The 8,344-nt window shown below is 39.2% G+C and overlaps 1 long non-coding RNA gene across 1 annotated transcript in view; it reads left to right on the forward strand.

Moving 5' to 3' along the window:
- The window catches only part of LOC113627338 (uncharacterized), a 26,034-nt gene extending 17,902 nt beyond the window's left edge, over positions 1 to 8,132 (forward strand). Inside the window, exon 3 of the long non-coding RNA XR_003435523.1 lies at positions 7,997 to 8,132. This is a non-coding gene — a long non-coding RNA (uncharacterized LOC113627338). The remainder of the gene's footprint in view (positions 1 to 7,996) is intronic.
- The last annotated feature ends 212 nt before the right edge of the window (positions 8,133 to 8,344 follow it).

Genomic DNA, 8,344 nt, shown 5'->3' on the forward strand with positions numbered 1-8,344 from the left:
AAAAAAAAAAAAAAAAAATACACATATTCTGAACACACACCCCAGAAATTTTAATTCTGTAAATCCCATGCATCTCCCCCATTAAGAATCACTGAATGAGATGAGTGGCCATGTGTCTATTTGATTCTTAATCTAAAGCAGAATTCCTAAAATTAGTTCATTTGATTTTCACTGAGCACCTACCATGTCCTAGGCATTGTACTAGACTCAAGGCTCCTAAAAGTGCGCGCTACAGACTGGCAGTAACAGCAGTACCTAAGACTTGCTAGAAATGCAAATTCTTAGGCACCACCCCAGACCAACTGAACTAGAATCTCCCATGGCAGGGATCCAGAATTCTGGATCTCTGGGTGAATCATATAGGGTTTGAGAAGCCTATAGTTAGTGGTAAACTATATGTAGCTCAAATGTCAGTGGGAAGGCTATGTGGCCCCTGAGATTAAAATAGAATTGTTGGAACCTGGAGTCCATGGCTTGGGTGAATTAGTTTGCAGGGGCTGCCATAACAAAATACCTCAGACTGGGTGGCTTAAACAACCCAGAAATTTGTCTCACAGTTCTGGAGGCTGGGAGTCCAAGATCAGGGTGTCGGCAGGGTTGATTCCTTCTGAGGACTGTGAGAGAAGGATCTATTCCAGGCCCCTCTCCTTGACATATAGATGACTATCTTCTCCCTGTGTTTCTTTAAATCGTCTTCCTTCTATGTACATCACTATCCAAATTTCTCCTTTCCATAAGAACACCAGTCATATTGTATTAGGACCCATCCACCCCAATGACCTCATTTTTACTTGATTATCTCTGTAAAGACCCTATCTCCAGGGCTTCCCTGGTGGTGCAGTGGTTAAGAGTCCACCTGCCAGTGCAGAAGACACGGGTTGGAGCCCTGATCCGGGAAGATCCCACATACCGTGGAGCAACTAAGCCCATGAGCCACAGCTGCTGAGCCTGCGCTCTAGAGCCCGCAAGACACAACTACTGAGCCTGTGTGCTGTAACTACTGAAGCTCATGCACCTAGAGCCCGTGCTCCACAACAAGAGGAGCCACCACAATGAGAAGCCTTCGCACTGCAACGAAGTGTAGCCCCCATTTGCCACAACTAGAGAAAGCCTGTGCACAGCAACGAAGACCCAACACAGCCAAAAATAAATAAATAAATAAATAATTTTTAACACACCCTATCTCCAGATACAGTCACATTCTAAAATACTGGAGGTATAGGACTTCAACATATTAATTTGGGGATGGGGGAGCACAATTCGACACATAAACACTGAGGAATTTCCTAAGTCTAAGTAAGTATGATTTTACAAATATTAAACATTGGGCTAACACTATGGCTTTTGCTATCACACTCACACTGGCATCACCCTGGGTATGATGTAAATTGCTTTCTTTGGTTCCCATGTGAACTCTAACAATGCCAAGTTTTCCATGAATTTTGGTAGATTTGATTGTATCTTCAAGGTGAGTGTCACAGGGAGAGGAGTGTTGCTTATGGTTTAGCATTTGCCCCTTACTCTCCTCCTTCCCTCTTCCATTCTTTACCTATTTTCTTAAGCACAAACTTTTTGCCAGCAGCTGTGCTATCAGTGATTCAAAGATGGAAGGGACACCACCATGATCCCTCTCATGTACATTAAGAGGCTGTTCTTTCATATTATCACCCCTGATTTATGATAACATGGTTAAAATGGGTGGCCATGCAACATGTGCTTCTGAGTTACTTTAAAATTCCTGATGCAGACATTGTTCATTATGCCACTCATTTCAAAAATCACATTCTTCCTGATGCAAATGGTTTGTGAGCTTCTGACTTTCAGATGCTCAAATGTGAATGGTCACAAATTTCTTTCTAAGTGGCTAAAATATAAATCACATATTCCATCACAGCTCTATTAATCTTTATTGTTAGGGTGCTTACTTTCTGCCTCCTTCAATGGATGTTAATCTTTTATTACTAGTTCAATAGATGCCTTGTCAAGGTTAATATCAATGAAAACCTCCTCAACTTTTTGGGGGGCAGGGACTGTGGTCTAAATAAATCCCACAGGGTATATAAAACACTTATTAATGTAATAATCAAGCAGCATCCCCTAGCAACCATAATACCTTAAAATGCCCCCACAGAACTCTTTCTGTCACCCCTTCAAACCTCCCTCCTCCTTGCCTTTCCCAAGAAACGGCACCATCATCCTCCAGGCATTAGCACCAACTTCTCACCTTTTCTTCACTTTCCACATCCAATCCATCAGCAAATGCGTCTGATATTACTTCAAAAATAGATCCTAAACTGGGTCACTTCTCTCCATCTCCATTTTTACGTAGTCCTGGCCACCACATTTATTGAGTGGATGCCTGAAATAGCCTCCTCTGGCTGTTCCATTGCACCTCTCAATCCCAATCTTTCCGTTAACTCACTACTGCCAAAGTTATCTTTTAAAAACCTAAAACATACCAATACTTCTCTAGTTAAAACCCTTCAAGCCTTCTCTAATGCGTATGAAATAAAATACAAACTCTGTACTCTGATTTACAAAACCATGCACAGCATTTCTCTTTCTGACTTTAACTCATACAGCACTCATTAGGCCAGAAATGGTGCTAAATACCCAACAAGGAACATCTTCTTTAATCATCACTGCAATGCTTCAACAGAGTAGCTGTTGGAGGGAATACTAGAGATAAGGATTTAAGAAGGTGGAAGAACTTGCCCAAGTGCACAGCGCCAGCAATTTTTGCAACTGAGATTAATACCTAGTGTTTAACAACAACTAGTTAGTAAATGCTATGTGCCAGACACTGGGCTAAGTCCTTTATACTTATATTTACTTATTTAATACTTATATCAGCTCTGTGAGTCAAGTATTATTACCACCTTCATTTTATAGATAAGGAGACTGAGACTCAAAGAGGTTTAATAACCAGTTTATGGTCATATCAGTACAAGCCAATTAACAGCAGCATTGGGATTTGAACCCAGGCAAGCAGCTCCTAGTTTCATGCTGTTAACACTAGGTGCGTCGCTACTACCACTTAAATTCTCTACGATTCAGTTTCCTCACCTTTAAAATGCAATTAGGCTACCTACCGTGCAAGGTTGTTTAAGGATTAAAACAGAAATGCATACTTGAAATTAGAAAAAAATAAAAAAAATAAGTTCCATTTAATCACTACAGTAAGAAGGGGCTGACCCAGGGCTTAAGTTTGTGAGATAAAATAAGAAATATAAGCTTCCATACTTGACAGTAGATTAAGGCAGGGTAAAAGAAATAGAAATACCATCTAGGTGGTGTGCTGACTTAGGAGATTGGGAATGACATGTATACACTGATGTGTATAAAACTGATGACTAATAAGAACCTGCTGTATAAAAAAAAAATTAAATTAAATTCAAAAATTAAAGAAAAAAACTAATACTAAACTTTCTTTGAGTTATTTCTACGGAAATATGTTAATATAAATGTTTCTGACATTATATGAAATTCCTAAAAATCTTATATGTTCTGGTATAATGTTATACATCATAATTCTAGTTATTACTTTAAAATGTATATCTCAGAAATAACTAAATTTCCTTGTCAATTGCATTATTATGAACTTTCATCAAATCTTTAACCATGGTCATTTTTAAGTCTTTTGTCATTTACAGACAGTTCTGGGTGTACTCTGATGCTTTTGCAAAAATGTTCCTATAAAAGGGTTTCATCTTCAAGGAATTCATGGAAAAGACTCTGACAAGTACAGGTTTCTGGTAACTGACTATACTGCTGAACTGAATGAAAAAGCATTTTCAGAACTCTAATGGAAAACTGATGAATTCATAAAAGTGCTAACAAAAGATCAAGATGAAAAAAAATTAATTACATGGGACTGAGTGAACTGATGAGGATGATTATAATTTTTGTGACTTTCTGTTTGAATACAAAAAAAAAAAGGGAGGGGATATGGGGACATATGTATGCATATGGCTGATTCACTTTGGTGACCACAGAAACTAACACAACATTGTGAAGCAATTATACTCCAATAAAGATCTATTAAAAAAAAAGGAGCAAAATCTTTCAGGCAAAGAAGATAATATTTAATGGAATGAAACACAACAAAAAAAGAATAGGAAAATAAAACCAATACCAACTGCTGCTGCCACCAGGATTCCAGAACACAGATAACAGAACAGCTTTTGCCTTACCCTTGTAGTGGGGTTAAAATAATCAGCCTGAAGGATTCAGTGAGGATTCTGGGTCAATTTCCCAAGATTACATGGAGTAAGAGGAAAACAGGGTGGTTTTGTGATGGCAACAATGTTTTCCGGGAGCCTATAGGCTCTGGTCTTTTTCACCCTCTTATCCATTCCATCACCTCCACCAAGTCACTGAACATCACATATGGCAGACAGCCTACTAGGGTGGCCCCCATGACCTCTGCCTCCTTGTGTTCATACCCTTTAGTGATCCCCTGACCTTGAGTATCTGCTGGCCTAGTAATTTACTTCTAGCTTTATAGAATATGGCAAAGTGACAGGATGTGCATGGTTATGTATGTATACTTGATTACATAAGATTATAATACCCATATTTTAAGGCAACTCTCTCCTTTGCAATAAAGAAGTAAGAGGTCATGTTGGGAGGCCCACGTGTCAAGGAGTTAAGGGCAGCTTCTAGGAGCTGAAGGTCGCCTCCGCCAATACCCAACAAGAAGCCTTCAGGCCTACAACTACAAGGACCTGAATGTTACCAACAACCATGTGAGTTTGGAAGCAGATTCTTCCCCCAGTCAAACCTCGGATGAGACCACAGCCCTGGCCAACACCTTGATTACAGCCTTGTGAGACCCACAAGTAGAAGACCAGCTTAGGCAACTCTGACTCCTGACCCACAAAAACTGTGTGATAATAAACTTTGCCGTTTTAAGCTGCTAAATTTGTGGTAAAATTGTTACAGGTAACTAATGTATCCCATTTGCTTCCATTTCTCCATCTGAATCAAGGGGAGAAATCATATAAAGCTTATCCTCACCAGTAATGAGAGAGCAAAAACCTATAGCAGCACTGGGCCACCAGGTCTATATGATGATGCCTAAATTGAAATGGGCCTTATTCCAAAAACTGGTGCTATATTTTGTGTTTCTTTCTTCATTGATTTTTCCTTTTTGTTCGCAGTGAGAGAGAACAACATACATTTGACATATAATAGAACTCCATGAGTAGGTGATCTTCCTGGGACATTTCCCTGACTTCCTAATTGATTTACCAGGTGCCAGGCCCTGACTTCATTAAGCCGCTCTCTGTTCTTGACCTTCCAAAAAGACCATTCCAACCACATCACATTCCTTTTCCAAAACCTCCACTTCCTGGAGATCAAAGCCAAAATTTTAAGCAAGGCCCCAAGGCCAGGTTTGTTGAGTGAATAAAGAAATGAATAAAGGCATGTGGTAGACACTTAAAAAAAAAAAAAAAGAAATATCATCTAGAAGATACACACAGATTCATGAAAATGTATTTTTCATATGAAAGGCCCTGGGGATAAGGGTGGTCAAACTAAAGACATAGATGGCCTAAAGTCCAATTTCTTAAATACACTAAGCCCACAGCAATTTGGTTGAAGTGAGATCATAATTCCACAGTGTTCATTTTCTCCTCTTCTGTGTCCTCTCCCCCTCCACTAAATACCCAGCCTTCTTGATGCAAACCTAGCGGCCAGAAGAGTGGTATGACCCCTGGAGGAAGCCACTTGGCCTCTGAATCTGACATGGTGCAAAGTCCATGTCCTGCTGTCTTTCACAGTTTTATTTGAAGATGATTCACAGCGTGGCTCCCATTGTTCCTGGTACAGGCAGAGGACACACGTGCAGCAATTTGACTTGCACGAAAAATTAATTTTTCTAAGTTGGCAATGACCACGACCAGTTGGGAAGCTCCCTTCCTTAGCTGTATTCCATGAACTACGAAGAGGAAAAGACAGAACTATCTTTGCAATCTCTCTGTATATCCCCTAAAAGTTATTGCAGCAGGCGTTAGTAGCAAAAATGAACGAATCATCCATGTTGAAGGTTTTGTAGTTGCCAGTGCAGTCCCCCTCTTGGTCTCCTCCTGCCGCTCTGCCTGCTCTATTCAGACCACCAGTCTTCTCATTCTCCGACCCCCCAACCTCCATTCTAGCTCAGGGACTTGAACATGTGGTCTTCTGCCTGGAACACTATTGGTGCAACTTGTTATGAGTTAAATTGTGCCCACCCCACCCCCAAAAAAAGTATGGTGAAGTCCAAACATCAATATCTCAGAATATGACCTTATTTGGAAATAGGATCTTTACAGAGGCAATCAAGTGAAAATCAGGTCATTCGGTGGGCCCTAAGCCAATATGACTAATGTCCTTATAAAAAAAGGAAATTTGGACACAGAGACAGACACACACAGAAAGAAGAATGATGTGAAGAGACAGAGAGAAGACGGCGCTTTACAAGCCAAGGAATGCCTGAGGAAGCTCGGAAGCCTGAAACAAATCCTTCCCCAATGCCTTCAGAGGTCCGACATCTTGATTTTAGACTTCTGGAATTCAGGATTGTGAAACAATAAGTGTCTGTTGTTCTAAGCCACCCAGTTTGTGGTACTCTGTTACAGCAGTCCTAGCTGATGAACATACTGACCTCTGTACAGCTGTCTTCTTTTTATCCTTCAGGCTCAGCTTGGCATCCTCCAACATCCTAACTAAAGTACCTCTTTGACATAGACACACTACTATATACAAAATAGATAACTAATAATGACCTACTGTATAGCACAGGGAACTCTACTCAGTACTCTGCAATGGCCTATATGGGAAAAGAATCTAAAAAGAGAGTGAATATAAGTATATGTACAACTGATTTACTTTGCTATACAGCAGGAGCTACCACAACATTGTAAATCAACTATACTCCAATAAAATTTTTTTAAATAAATAAACACTAATCTCCTCCCCACCAAAAAGAACCTCTCAAAAGGATGTAATGTACAGCATGGTGGCTCTAGTTAATAATACTGTATTGCATATTTGTAAGTTGCTAAGAGAGTAGATCTTCAAAGTCCTCATCACAAGAAAAAAAATTTTTTTTAACTATGTATGATGATTGATATTAACTAGATCATTTTGCACTATACAGTTGACCCTTCAACAACTTGGAGGTTAGAGGCACCAAACCCCCCTCACAGTAGAAAACTCCACATATAACTTTACAGTTGGTCTTCTGTATCCTCAGTTCCATATCCATGGATTCAACCAACCTCAGATCATGCAATACTGTATTTATTTTTAAAAATCTGCATATAAATTAACCCATGCAGTTCAAACCCATGTTGTTCAAAGGTCAACTGTACACAAATATTGAATCATTATATTGTATACCTGAAACCAACATATTATGTGTCACTTGTACCTCAGTTTTTAAAAATTTCAGAATATTCTAATTGAAAAGCCCCACTGAGTGTCAAAAATGGTGAATAAGGAATGACCCATTAAAAAAATATAGGTAGGCAAAAAACAAAAATAAAAAAGGAAGAAAGAAAAGAAAATTTAGGAATCTATCACCCATAGAGAACCACAATCTTCTGGTCTTCTTTTCAATGATATACATTTTTTCTCTACAAAAATAGGATCATGATTTTTGTGTCTTTATCACATATACTAGAACTATGCTCAATTCACTTATCTAAAGTTTCTTTTGTAAATATTGGGTTGGCCAAAAAGTGCCTTTGGTTTTTAAGTAAAAATAAAAGACACATTTTTCACTGTTACCAAGAACTTTACTGAACAACGTATTCACCCTTGTGTTCCACTATTTTCTGCCATTTTTCAGGCAACTTCATAATTCTATCTTCCCAAAACTTTTTATCTTTTTGAGCAAAGAACTGTTCCAGGTGCCTTTTACAGTCTTCCAGGAAATTGAAATTTCTTCCTTAAGAGAATTTTGTAAAGACCAAAATAAGTGGAAATCCAATGTCTGGTGAATAGGGAGGATGAATCAGAACTTCCCAGCCAAGCTGTAACAGTTTTTGCCTGGTCGTCAAAGAAACATGAGGTCTTGCGTTATCCTGGTGGAAAATTATGCATTTTCTGTTGACTAATTCCAGACGCTTTTCATCGAGTGATGCTTTCAGCTGGTCTAATTGGGAGCAGTACTTGCTGGAATTAATTGTTTGGTTTTCCAGAGGAGCTCATAATACAGGACTCCCTTCCAATCCCACCATATACACATCACCTTCTCTGGATGACGACCGGCCTTTGGTGTGGTTGGTGATGGCTCATTTCGCTTGCCCCACAATCTCTTCTGTTCCACATTATTGTACAGTACACACTTTTCATA

Source organism: Aethalodelphis obliquidens, unplaced genomic scaffold (genome assembly GCF_003676395.1).
Source record: "Aethalodelphis obliquidens isolate GAN/ISIS:26980383/991018 unplaced genomic scaffold, ASM367639v1 scaffold20, whole genome shotgun sequence".
NCBI lineage: Eukaryota > Metazoa > Chordata > Mammalia > Artiodactyla > Delphinidae > Aethalodelphis > Aethalodelphis obliquidens.